General features: G+C 42.0%; 1 long non-coding RNA gene across 1 annotated transcript in view; it reads right to left on the minus strand.

The window, feature by feature from the left end:
- The window catches only part of LOC136435815 (uncharacterized), a 33,138-nt gene extending 27,759 nt beyond the window's left edge, over window positions 1–5,379 (minus strand). Inside the window, exon 1 of the long non-coding RNA XR_010755940.1 lies at window positions 5,319–5,379. This is a non-coding gene — a long non-coding RNA (uncharacterized lncRNA). The remainder of the gene's footprint in view (window positions 1–5,318) is intronic.
- Window positions 5,380–13,744: the final 8,365 nt, after the last annotated feature.

Genomic DNA, 13,744 nt, shown 5'->3' on the forward strand with positions numbered 1-13,744 from the left:
CGGATACCGAAGTAGAGGAAGCGTACTGCCTGTATAGGGATGCAGTAAACAAATTTTCAACCACAAAAAAATTAGAAAAAACTCAAGAAACCAAATAAACATTGAATACAGAGGCGTGGGAGGCCAGAGAAGAGAAAAAGACTCTCAAGGAAGCAGCTTGCAACCGGAACATGCGTGCTAATCATTGGAGATATGTAGCACAAGCAAAGAGAATGAGAAACCTTGCTAAAAGAGACAGGCAGAACTGGCATGACGAGCTGTCGACGCAAAAAGGCAGCTAAGGCTGGTAACACACGGGTTGTATACGAGAAAATTAAGACTCTTTCATGTACAAATGGGAAGAAACAGCTGCAACCAGTGAAGGATAAAGATGGAAACCTACTGAGAGACTAACATAGCCAGTAAAAGAGGTGGGCACAAAATGTTTCTTGAGTCTTAAACAGACCTATCCCTGCAAACCCTCCAGTAATAATGCCAGCGGATACAGACTTGCCAATCAACGACGAACCCTTTCAGCAGAGTGGAAGTGGAAGAGGTCATTGGGAAACTGAAGACAAGGAAATTTCCAGGGATTGACAACATAACAGCAGAACAAATCAAGGCAGGGGGCTCAGCATCCACAGAATGTCTCCCCTAAATATTTATTACATAGTTCTAGCAACAGGCAAAGTACCCACAGACTGGTCTCAAGGCCATCTTCGATGAACTGTGTGAGGTTTAGTACTTGTCCGGAGCACGACCGCCCTTCTCTGAGTTCAGACTTATCACTGGTCAATTGATCCTCAGTAGTGGGCTGGATGCGGACAATTATCGCTCATACAACTTACCGAGTATGCAGATGAGTGATATTGGTTGGGAGCTTTTAGGTGACTCAGGGTCCTTGTTGGGTTTCAGTAGAGCTACCACCTTTGCACGTGGCCACATCTTGGAGACATGAGTAGCCTCGGCGCAGTTGTTGAAAATCTATTGTAACCAGTCTAAGGCCTTGTCACCGAAGTGTCTGATCATCTCTGCACTAATACCATCAAGTCCTGATGCTTTGTTGGTTTTTAGGTGTTTCAGGATAGTCGCGGGAGAAAGGGGAAAAGATTTCATCGCTTTCTTCAAGGACGCGTCTTATTACTTCTTTCATCCATTTGATGTAGCCATATTCCTTGTTGTTGTGTTTTCCGTTGTCTAGCAACTGTTTTGCCACTTGGTTCTGGGTCACTGCTGCAGTGCGTTGATCTGGCTCCTGGTCAGAATTCAGTTTTTGATTGTCTTCCAAGCCTTTTTACCATTGTGTGTCATATCCAAACCATCGATGGTTTCTCGCCAACGTTCCTTTCTTGCTTCACTAAGTGATCTAGTAGATTTTCTCCGAGCTCGATGTTTTCTTCGGCTGATGGGTCGATGTTGTAAGCTTTAGTGTACCTGTCGTAGGTTTCTTTGCCATTTTTTAAATGATGAAGCTGAACAGGATATAGGAGATTCTTTTTACACAACCATGTGATCTCAACTGCTGACTTTTCGATGTCTGCCAGACACCTTCTTCAGAGCTTCTGACTGGAGCACTGCTTCTCCCCGCTATAAGTAGCCGATGTAGGTCCGAAGCTCTGAAGAAGACGTCTGACAGACACCGAAACGTTAGCAGGTGAGATCATATGGTTGTGTGAGAAGAATCTCCTATATCCTATATTCTACCAACCTGATGAATCTATTTTCGGAAATGAAGCTGAACACTTCAATTTACAAATTACCCTAGGTGCGCTGTGAGGCCCGCGGCCGTCCCAACTTTGATGTCGGGACAAAGTGATAACATACATGCATGACGAAATTACTGGCATTATCAACTCTTCTAAGTCATGGTGAGTGTGTTTTTTTTCTTTTTTCTATATTTTCTAGCAATTAACGAAAGGGAAATTTGACAAGTTTGACAAAGTTATTACGTTAGAATGTTCCTTCTTTTTTTTTATTCATTTTTAAAAAGGGTTTCTATGAAAGTGCTCCATCGAATAACTGGAACAACGACGCGTTTATCGTGACCTTTAGTTAAGTAATTAAAATGTTCAAAAATATCAAATTCCACTTTTAAATATTACGTTGGCCATTTTTTTCGATGAATATATATTCAAACAAAAATTCCTTTACAAACTTTCGGTTCACAATGCATATTTTGTCGATAGCTAAAAAAAAGTCTGAACTGTTCAACAATGACGGTTTACGATGTGGATTTTTACAACTTTTAATCATCCCTTCCTGGACGTCCAAGAAAAATGCATCGCGACAAAGCTGAAATTAAGCCCGAAAGACGAAACCCCTAAAACACATCTTAAAAAAAACACTCAAGATACAAAGTGTATGTAACCAATTTCAGCTATGTTTGAAAATACATTTTGTTCTCTTTTTTACATGGTTATATGTCAGAAAACTTTTATATAAAAATGTATATTTCTAAAATTGCTCTAAAACTGTTAAACAGTGTCAGTTCTCTATTTGAATATTTAAAACTTCCAAGAATGAAGAAGCTGAACATACCAATTCACACTGTTTAGCAGCTTTACGTAACAGTATAAAATATGCTTGCTTGAACTATATGTTCTAAAAAAAATACCTTCGCCGACTGATGTATTGCCTTTTCCAGTGGCATATCATAAACGCGGTCAATATATTACGCAAATTAGAACCTCATTTGCATGGATTATGTCAGTTGATCATCTTCTCTACCCAAATATATAAGTATGAAAGTCTAATCTTAGCAAATTAGGTAATTGTAGCATACCCGTATAAATGATGTAAATGTCATCTATGTTTGATAATGTCTACATCTACTTTCAAATGCTGCAAAAATGATATCCCCATCATTTACCATAATGGCTTTATGTAATTAAGGTATTCATTCGCAATTTCGCATAATTGATATCTATCGATATTACTCACTTCTCTGTTTGATATGTCACGTGTTTCAAAGTCCTATAATTGAATCCAACTAATCTATAAACTTACCCCATTAGGTATTTTATTTTATTTATTTCTGTATTCTTTTACTAGGGTAGCTCCCTCAGTGGCTTGGCACTGATTTTCAGGGAGGCCCTAGATACACATATATACACTGATATTTACATAACATATTTGTGCGTCATTACAAAATCATATCCAAACTCATAGTCCATATCGTGACAGGTCGTATGGATGAAGCATTTTTAACATATACCGGTAGTGTATTCCAGTTCTCTGCCCCCTGTATGTAAATGTACGTTTCCCAGATTCCAGTATGAAAAGTAGCTAGCGATAAGCATAATTAGCATATGATCTTGTCCATCACCACTCAAGCTATCTACACACCAAATATCATAACGATCTGTCAATATCTTCTTATTCCCTTTCAAAATTTCAAACAAAATCGGCTCCAGCAGTTCCAAATGCAGTTCCAATGACTTACAATCCAGCCAGGCATTCTCGAGTTTTCGTGTTCACACACACACACACGTAAACACATACACACACGCAAACACACACAAACACACGTACATACACACACACACACACGTAAACACACACGTAAACACACACACACACACACAACACACACAACACACACGAACGCTGAAAAAAACATAATCTTCTCGGCGAAGGTATCAATGTTTGCACAAGGGTGTACGAACTTCTCTCACCTTACGGCAACTAGTAGACAGAGTATCCACAGCCATTGTCAAAAAACAATATCAGATAGGAATTAGACTTATTTAGACCTTTTGATGGAGAAAATAATACCATACCATCAATATTTCAACGCTGTCACCGTCAATGCATCTAACTGGCTTTAAATTACCTGAATAGCAGAAAATAATGTGTGACTTTGAATGGAACCAAATCTGCTCTAGATATGTTAAATGTTTATTACACCAGGGACAACGTTTGGGCCCTCTACCATTATTGATTAACATCAATGATCTGGCAGAAGTTTCTTCAATGCTTAATTTGCTTATCAGAAATCGTGTAAAATAGGAGCATACTTTTAAGTAAATAAACCATCAATGAATATCTTAAGGCAATTTTTAGGGAGTGGAGTAGTAACATGTTAACTTGAAAAGACCACCCCACTTTATTTTGTAAATCATTATTAACTTCTACCCAACCATTATACCCGACAAAGAAGTTACTCCATATTTCTCTTTTTCGCACACCGTTTGCAGTCTTCCGTTAATCAAAATAGAGTCACAATCTTAAAAAGTCTGTAGAACTACACCCCTTCTATTTTCTTATGTCTAAAAGTGTCATTGAAACCAATCTCGTAAGCTAAACTTGTTTCAAGTAATTGCGTCATTTCTTCAGTATTCATCTTTATTTATTTCATTATTTGATCATCCTTAATACATCGTTATTACTTCCTATGAATTACTTGACTATAGCCAATTTCCTATGACTTACTTGACTATCTATATATGTTATAGCCATTTTACAATGTCCTTCTTAGAACTGTGACTATGAAAAATGAACGGTAGCTTACCGTTAATAATCCAGTGTTTCCATCCAATCTGATCAAATATGATTAGGTCAGGACATCATTGACCCCGTACCCCTACTGTTGTTACGAAATTGTGTTTATTGGTATAAATCTTTCAAACGTAGCTCAAAATTGTAAATGAGCGAATTGGCTACCGTTATAAACCGTTCAACCGTAACTCATCATAATACATGAAAAAACAGTCAGAGTACAAGTATTTCCAGATACGTTCCTCATCGGAAATCGACCAAGCAAGACTGATAAAAATCTACGTTCATTTAGATACATTTACTTCAAATGACCTCTTATCTAACCTGTTAACCCTTGCTTGAAAACTTGTATGAAACTAATTTTAACCCGCTGATATTTACAATAAAGAAATGTTACAGTCATGTTCGAATGCTCTTCTTAGAACTGTGACTATGAAACATCAATGGTAGCTTTCCGTTGACAATCCGGTGTTTCCATCGAATCTGATCAAATGTAACTTGGTTAGTACATCTTAAACCCCCCTGTTGTTACTTATTTGTGTTCATCTGTATATATCGTTTAGAATTAGCTCAACATCGTTAATGAACGAAGCGGTACCGTTATGGATTGTTGAAACGTAACTCATCATCTCAAAAACAACAAAGCAGAGTACAAGTGTCCCCGGATTTAGTTCAACATTGTAAATTGAACAAGCAGAACACTGGAAAAATCTAGGTACATTTAGCGCATGCCCTTTTTCGCTCACACTATTCGAAACTTTGAAGATACCTACGTATCTCGGTGAAGACTATATTTGTTATTTTGCGATTTGCTCTAATCAAATTGTAGGATAACAACTCACCTCGGAAAAAGGTATTCCAAACTGTGAAACAAGCGCAACAGTTTGTTACGTGACGATGTGACTGAAAAGTGACAGATGGTGACCTTTAGCGTTTATGCAACCGACCGTCCTAAAAGTATGCCACGTTATTCAACCATTAAGAATACCTAAGTTAACTTCTCACAAAATGGCTGACATAGTCACATTGCTTTGTGTTCAAAAACCTAGTCAAGAAAAGGAAATAATACGTATTCTTTCATAAGATGACATCAGTAGGCTTCAAATAGGCATGAAATTTTAAGACAAAGTGTCCAAAGGTTTGAAATGGGGTCACACCAACTGTCTGAATAATACTGTGATTATGATTATTTATCCTTGAGGAAAGGTGAGTGCACATTGACATTTCGCGATAGCACCGATCACCTACAGAGCGCGTGTGGCATGAGCTGTAAACTACAGAAAGAGATACGCAAAATACTATTTTCATAACTACCTATGTTTTGCTAAGTACAAACGCGCAACATGTTATCGAGGGCACATCTGTCAATCAGTTCTCCGTGGCACAAAAGAACGTCCATCATCTGATAAGATCTCTTTCATCACGCCGACAAATCAGCACAGGTGGCTGTTTCTCACGGCAGAATAGGTCGTCCTTTGTCTGCTAAGATCTCTTTAATTACACACCTGGCGCCATGACGCCGACGAAGGACATATGGCTTTTGTTCTTGCCAGAAAAGAGAGAGTTCCGCCTACGGCGAGGTCGCTTTAATCACACGCTTGGAGCCAGACGCTAATAAATCATCCCAGGTGGCAGTTTCCAATGACACAAAATATCCCTGTCCCTGTCATTAAGTGAAGGCCAGCTCGGATAAACAACCTTTCTTCAAATCTAATGGATACGTTAAGCAGGCAATTATAGACAATCTCCTTGCTGACAAAAGTTTAGTCAATTATTGTACAGAATCCCAACTATACATCTAAGACATCCTTAGTTGTAAGTACCTGTTTGTTTTTACCTTAGGTGGACACAAGAACACTTGACTGTCAAGTAATGTTCGCAAACAAGCTGAAGACAAATTCCACAAAAAATTGACCTACATATGAGTCTCCATCATGACATATATTAAAATTATCCTTTGTCATCTCGAGCATTACCGACAGAGATGACAATGATTAGCCAGAAAACCTGAACATATGCCTTTCAGAAACTCATTGCCATGGCAACACGAAAAATCATGAACTTACCTTAGTATTATGACATTGTTGCCAAGAAGATTTTAGCAGGAGCCATTAAGTTAGGCGGCTCTAGCACAGGCATTACAGGAGTTATACGACACGAAAGTTGGTGCGGGCCTCAAAGACCCCCTCCCGTTTTAAAAGGGTTAAGACAACATACAAAAGGAGAATTGAAGAAAATGTACCAAATTGAAGTCGAAATCTCATGGCAGACATCGGTCAAGTTCGAATTGAACGATACTGTAAAAACAAAAAAAAGCTACCTGATTCAAATCTGTATTTTGTTTTCCCCTGAATTGAGCTCACTGTAATCAGATTTTATCGTAGCAATGCTATTTGCATCACATACAATGGTACAGTGCTAGTGTTTCGTTCACTACTACAGACAAGAAGTCTGTCGCCCGTCAGGAGCACTGTTTACCAGTATGTATCGCAGTAGCTATGTACGCAAGATTCATGGAAATGTTATCAACAGTGTCGTACTAGCCTTGGGGTAGCTGCGCAAGCCAAACATAGAAAGTGGGACCTACATACAGTATTGAGAGTATAGATTTTACGAAAGTGACAGAAGAAGTAAATGAACACGCTTCATTTGCAAACCCGAAATCTGCATGAGTTTTAGTGTATTCCGAGGATTATCAAAAGACATGTTCAACATTGTATGCACTTTGTAAGGATCGTATGTATTCCGCGTAATGGATCGTATGTATTCCGTACGGATCGTATATATCTACGTAATGGATCGTATGTATTCCGTAAGGATCGTATGTTTCTAATAATGGATCGTATGTATTCCGTAAAATTCGTATGTATTCCGTAAAATTCGTATGTATTCCGTAAAATTCGTATGTATTCCGTAAAATTCGTATGTATTCCGTAAAATTCGTATGTATTCCGTAAAATTCGTATGCATGCTTTGGCACCCCTGCCCTAGCCTTTCCTTCAACCAGAGTTTTCTTAGCCTTTTCATATTCCTCTTGTTCGAACGGGCCCTCCTTGATGTCAAGCTCCTCAAATACAGTAGGAATTTCCTCGTCTTCATCGGTGATGCTAGGGGGATCTCCAAGGAGATTTTTGAAGTGGTTGTACCAGTTCTCCAACCTTTCTTCCTGTGTACTTCCTTCCAGCTGTCCCTTCCTAGTTGTCTTTCTATCAGTGATGTCGTTAATGAGTTTCCAGCTCTGTCAATGCTTGCAGTTCAGATGGGCCTTCTCCACTTCTCCGATCTTGCTGCTGAGTTCTTCCTCTTCCACAGTAATATAGGCTGCTTTAAACTTCTTTTTGGCCTGGCTATACTCTTGTCTGTTCACTTCGGTTGTGTTCTCCTTGTATTGACCGTACATGTTATTCAGCTCGTGTCTAGCCTTTGCCACCCTCAGGTCCTCTGAATGCCTTGTCTTTCTTCTCTTCTTCTTTAGTGGGACCACCTTCTCTGCAGCCTCCTGTGTGGCTTTGATGAACCTCTCATACCTGCCTGTAGCAGATTCCTCCAGTTCCTGTAGCGGTTGAAACCTATTATGTACCTCGACCGTGTACTGTTCTTGTAAGACTCTGCTGTTCTTGAACAGGTTCCAGTCATATTGCCCTTTCCTTGGCTCCGTTTTCTTCTCACGCAGACTCAGTCTTACCCTGGCAACTACGATTCTGTGGTCTGGACCAACACTTGCGAAAGCAGGAGAAACCAGGAGAAACCAGGAGAGTATAGGAGAATGCAGGAGAATATAGGAGAATGGAGGAGAATCTTGGAGAATGCAGGAGAATATAGGAGAAACCAGGAGAATATAGTACAAAGCAGGATAATATAGGAGAAACCAGGAGAATATTGTAGAAACCAGTGAATATAGAATAAACCAGGAGAATACAGGAGAAACCAGAATAATATTGGAGTAAGTAGGAGAAACCAGGAGATACCAGGAGAATATAGGAAAATGCAGGAGAATATAGTACAAAGCAGGAGAATGCAGCAGCAAGCAGGAGAATATAGGAGAAGGCAGGAGAATGCAGGCGAAAGCAGTAGAATGCAGGAGAATGTAGGAAAAAGCAGGATAATATAGGAGAATGCAGGAGAATACAGGAGAAGCAGGGAATATAGGAGAAAGCCACTAGAAAACTCTATACTATGTGCCAATTACCACCTAATCTCCCATGCCCACAGGTCCCATTCTAAAGCGCATGGAGACCACCCTGCGGGCGAGGGAACATCCCCCCTAAACTTCCCTTTGCGCCCCAACCGGGTGCGCTTAACCGCCACCGCTGCCAAAATTGGCCACCAATACTTGACGGGTGAAGTCTGCGGCGCTACCACTAAACATGGGTATTGGCATTGCCCTAGGTTGTTTAGCACTTGTCCCACCAAGGACACCGGCGGGAACACATATCCATTACCAAACGCGAAGGTCCTCCCCAAACTGTTGGGAAAAAAATCCACTGCCCTTGCCCCCCGAGCGGGGAACGGAGCGATAAAGTTGGGCAACTTGGCAATGGATGGTACTGCCATACAGTCTATACCATATGTACCCCATTCTATCGCCAACTTCTTCCACGCCTTCTCAGTAAGGGTCATGTCCTCCTCCAAATAAGATCTAGATGGCATATCCGCGGGGTTGTCCTTGGACCTATTGTATGACATGGACACAGAGAGGTTCTGTTTTGACTTCCTTCCTGGAACCTTCCATGCGTACAATAATGCCTGGTTATCCACCTGCACATGAGCCTTAGCATTCTTACACTTATGCACAGCCGCTTTCATCACATACTTAACAGCCAATACTTCCTTAACATTGATATGGGAAGCTTTTTCCTGTTGTGACTAAGCATCACCCACTACTATCTGGGATTCCCTCCCCGGATATAACACCACCCCAACGAGAATCGGAAGCGTCTGACGCCAGTTGTATGGTCAGATGTCGTTCCTCTCTCCAAGGAAACGTTCCTTGCCAATCGTCCAAGAAACCCCAATGCTCCACTTCCTTTCTCAGGTCTCCCCGTATATAAACCATCTGACCCTTCCGAATTGCCTGAGCAATTGCCAGATTACACTCCCTCGTATAAACATAGCCCCAGGCACCGCTACTGCAAACGAGACTATCTTTCCTACAAAGTTCTGCAGTGTCTTCACTCGGACTCTCCCCTCCTTAAGGATCTGCAATCTTAAAGCTTTAAAGCTTCCCCTTTTTACCTCCAGGATTGCAAAGGCCATCAACAAATAAATTACTATCATCCCAAGGAACGTCAGAACTTGGGTTGGGACCAGAACTGATTTTCCCAGATTTTAGAAATACCCCAACCTGACTAACATTGTAGCCAACAAAAAGATGGCCTACTCCGCCCTCCTAAAACAAGTGGCATCATCTGCCACTACATCCTGACCTGGTGTTACCAACTGCCCCGCATGCCTGTCATCGATGTACTGCGTAGAGGGGACCCCTACTCGTCTGACATAACCTGTCACCGCAAGACCCAAAGTGTTATAAATTTGTATTCCTTTCGAAAATGATTCATCATTTGTTCCTACATGTTCCAACTTATTATCTGAAATTGTTCAAACTTATTATCAATATTATCTGAAAACCCTCTCGGTGACATGGTATTGACTCTATCAGCCAAATGTTCTTATTTTACTTATACTTGTTGTTCTATACACGTTTCGATATACAAAGAACATCAGCCAGCATAAACAAAAAAAATATCGAGAAAACCAATTACTTGGATTGCATTTGACCTATCAGACGCTTTCTTAACTTAAAGTCATAATGTGACCCATATGGAGTCCAAGATTTTTCTCCATTAGTCTGTATCAGTACAAAGCAAAATAAAAAACGCTGACTGTAATTCCGCACCCCGTTATTCTGGCCCCATTTTTAAAGAGTTAACTTTTAACTGAAAGACCTTCCCGCATACCAAATATCAAGATATGTCGGATTTGAACATTCGTAAGCTACAAGTGGTGCAGAATATTAGAGCCTGTAGAGTGTTGTTGAAATGTGCAATGGACACACCTGTTATACAGATGGATGCAGATATGGGTTGCCCACGGTAAGAGAAAGGTTTGCTCTCAGTACTTTTAACTTTTTTTAAGAATACTTGTCAGCCATGAAACAAAACAAAAAACTACAGTTCTATCCACCAGTCATTCACCAGTTATTCGTAAATTAAGCCAGCAATCTGTATATATATATATTATTATTATGTATAAATGTCCTTTAAATCTTGCTCGGTATATATGTCTGTATTTGTATGTATTAGCGTTTAACCCTTTAAGACGACTATTCTAAAACGGTATCGCAATAAACCAAAAAATAAGACAATCGATTCAGGCTAGGTAAGTGTAGAAATGTTTGATTTAGGTTTACTGCTGTCTCAACTGCTTGGTATGTGGCATTATTGTGTTCATCATGAATACTGTACTTACCTGGGCAGAATGATCGACCTTCCCTGAGTCACATAAGTATTCCTATCACTGAAGAAAAAGCTCCTAGTCTCCACATGTCCTCATTCTGAATATTCCGTAACGCATAGACCGTATCAACTACAGTTTTAAATGTATAGATAGACAGGGACCGATCGCGAATTGGGGAAAATTACGATCAAAATAATGGGTTGGTGGAAAGGGTGGTACTACAGCAAAAACGATGGATACCGTCATTAAGTGGAGTATGGGGTGGGAAAAACTGTCCAACGAAGGAACAACCTTACCATAACCGAACCGAGTGGTCCAACGTAGTACTGGAATGCTCTTTCCATCAACCCCAACACGATCTACCTAACAACATTCCTGAATATTAATGATGCGTGATCCCTGTCAAAGCGGGTATTCTCGAGGCCATTTTACTGTAATTCATTAGCTGGGGGCACAAGCCGGAGATTGGAAAGTCTAGCCACAGCTTTACACCCAATACCGGCCCCATCATGCCTGTGCTGAAATTGGACAAATACTAGTTTTCCTAACTGATACAGGAATCTTGCTGTGTTATTAAGCAGGTTGTTCACAAAACCCCTTTCTTGGTATACATGAGAAGCTGCGTGGGATCGGCTACTAACTACAATATGATAAGTGACGTGATGACAATCAATTACCTAAAGACGGAGGGTTTTATTTTCAAACGTATAAATGAGAAATTCCCATACTTTGAATATCTAAACGCAAAGGATAAATTTATGTTTTGTTGCGTCTAGACAACCCTTGTACAAGAAACATGATCTGCCCATACATCTACACATGTACAAAGAAGCGAGAAGAAGTTGACTCTACTGGATCAGCTTAGCTTATCACTTTCGTCTACCATGTAACGTTATGTTTAACTATGTACTCTATTAATTTCAATGTGTATGTCACTTACCCAGTGAAATAAATAAAGTACATAGTTATACAGCGAAATAAATACAGTTCACTGTGTATGTCACTTACCTCTCGCTGGGATGCCCGAACATCGGCTCCCGACCCTCCCGCCTTGTCGTGGTGCGAGAGCCCGAATGTACCAATCTCCTAGTCCTGGGGTAGGTGGAACGTTCCTACTCTGTAACCTCGAATGAGGGGGTGGAGATTGGGTAGTCGCTAAAGGGAGGGTCCCCCCCCCCGTCGGGTAGATGGAGCCCGATTCCCAATCCATCTACGACCCGAGGACCTCGCTGTCACCGTCCCAGTTTACTAGGCTATGGCAGATGAACCCCGGGTGTAAAGGGTGGGAACAGTTACGCGCACACCGTCTCTCACCTAAAAGAAAAACATGCGCAGGCCCAGGGGATCAAGTCCACACCCCAGCCCTCACTTCCAAGTTCTGTAGCGATGGGAAAGGAGCGAACCGGCAGGTGGAAGATGTCACCCAAGCCGCAGCCCCAATCCTGCAAGCAGGCGGTTCAGGATATTGGTCGTCTGTGCTGCTGGGAAGATGGAAAACTTCCGCAAGACTCAGAGATGCGGTCATCATCACATTGTACAAGAACAAAGGAAAAAAGGCTGACTGCTCGAACTACAGGGGGATAACTCTCCTCTCCATCGCAGGCAAAATCCTAGCAAGAGTTCTTCTCAACAGACTGGTTCCCGCTGTTGCAGAGCACCACCTCCCTGAGAGCCAGTGCGGCTTCAGAGCCAACAGGGGTACCACCGATATGGTCTTTGTGCTAAGGCAACTCCAGGAAAAGTGCCGAGAACAGAACAAGGGGCTTTACATCACTTTTGTCGACCTGTCGAAGGCCTTCGACACTGTGAGCAGGAAAGGCCCATGGCAGATCCTGGAGCGTCTAGGTTGCCCCCCAAAGTTCCTCAACATGGTCATCCAGCTGCACGAACATCAGCGTGGCCAGGTCAGAAGCAGCAACGACCTCTCAGAACACTTTCCAGTCAGCAACGGGGTGAAGCAGGGATGTGTTCTCGCACCAACTCTCTTCACCATCTTCTTTAGCATGATGCTACAGCAGGCCACAGAAGACCTTGGAGATGAAGACGGCATCTACATACGGTACCGCACAGATGGTAGCCTGTTCAACTTACGGCGCCTACAGGCGCATACCAAGACCCTAGAGCAACTCATCCGTGAACTGCTCTCTGCTGACGACGCGGCCCTTGTAGCCCACACGGAGGCAGCCATGCAGCGTGTGACAACTTGCTTCGCAGAGGCAGCCGAACTCTTTGGTCTTGAAGTCAGTCTGAAAAAGACAGAGGTTCTGTACCAGCCCGCACCACAGAAAGAGTACCGCCCACCCCACATCACGATTGGCGAGACCGAACTGAAGGCAGTCCAGCAATTTACCTACCTAGGGAGCACCATCTCCTCCGATGCTAGGATTGACAAGGAGGTTGACAACAGACTGACCAAGGCAAACAGTGCTTTCGGCAGACTCTACAGACGTGTCTGGTGCAACAAGCATCTGAAGAAAGGCACTAAAGTCGGCGTCTACAAAGCCGTGGTACTGACTACCCTCCTGTATGGCTCAGAGTCGTGGGTCACATACAGACAGCACCTACGTCTTCTAGAACGTTTCCACCAGCGCTGTCTCCGCTCCATCCTCAACATTCACTGGAGTGACTACATCACAAACGTGGAGCGAGCAGAGATCACCAGCATCGAGGCCATGCTGATGAAAACACAGCTACGCTGGGTAGGGCACGTTTCAAGAATGGAGGACCATCGTCTGCCCAAGATCGTCCTCTATAGTGAACTGTCCACTGGGAACCGCAACAGAGGGGCGCCGAATAAGCGGTATAAAGACAC

This window comes from Branchiostoma lanceolatum, chromosome 5 (genome assembly GCF_035083965.1).
Source record: "Branchiostoma lanceolatum isolate klBraLanc5 chromosome 5, klBraLanc5.hap2, whole genome shotgun sequence".
NCBI classification, from domain to species: Eukaryota; Metazoa; Chordata; class Leptocardii; order Amphioxiformes; family Branchiostomatidae; genus Branchiostoma; species Branchiostoma lanceolatum.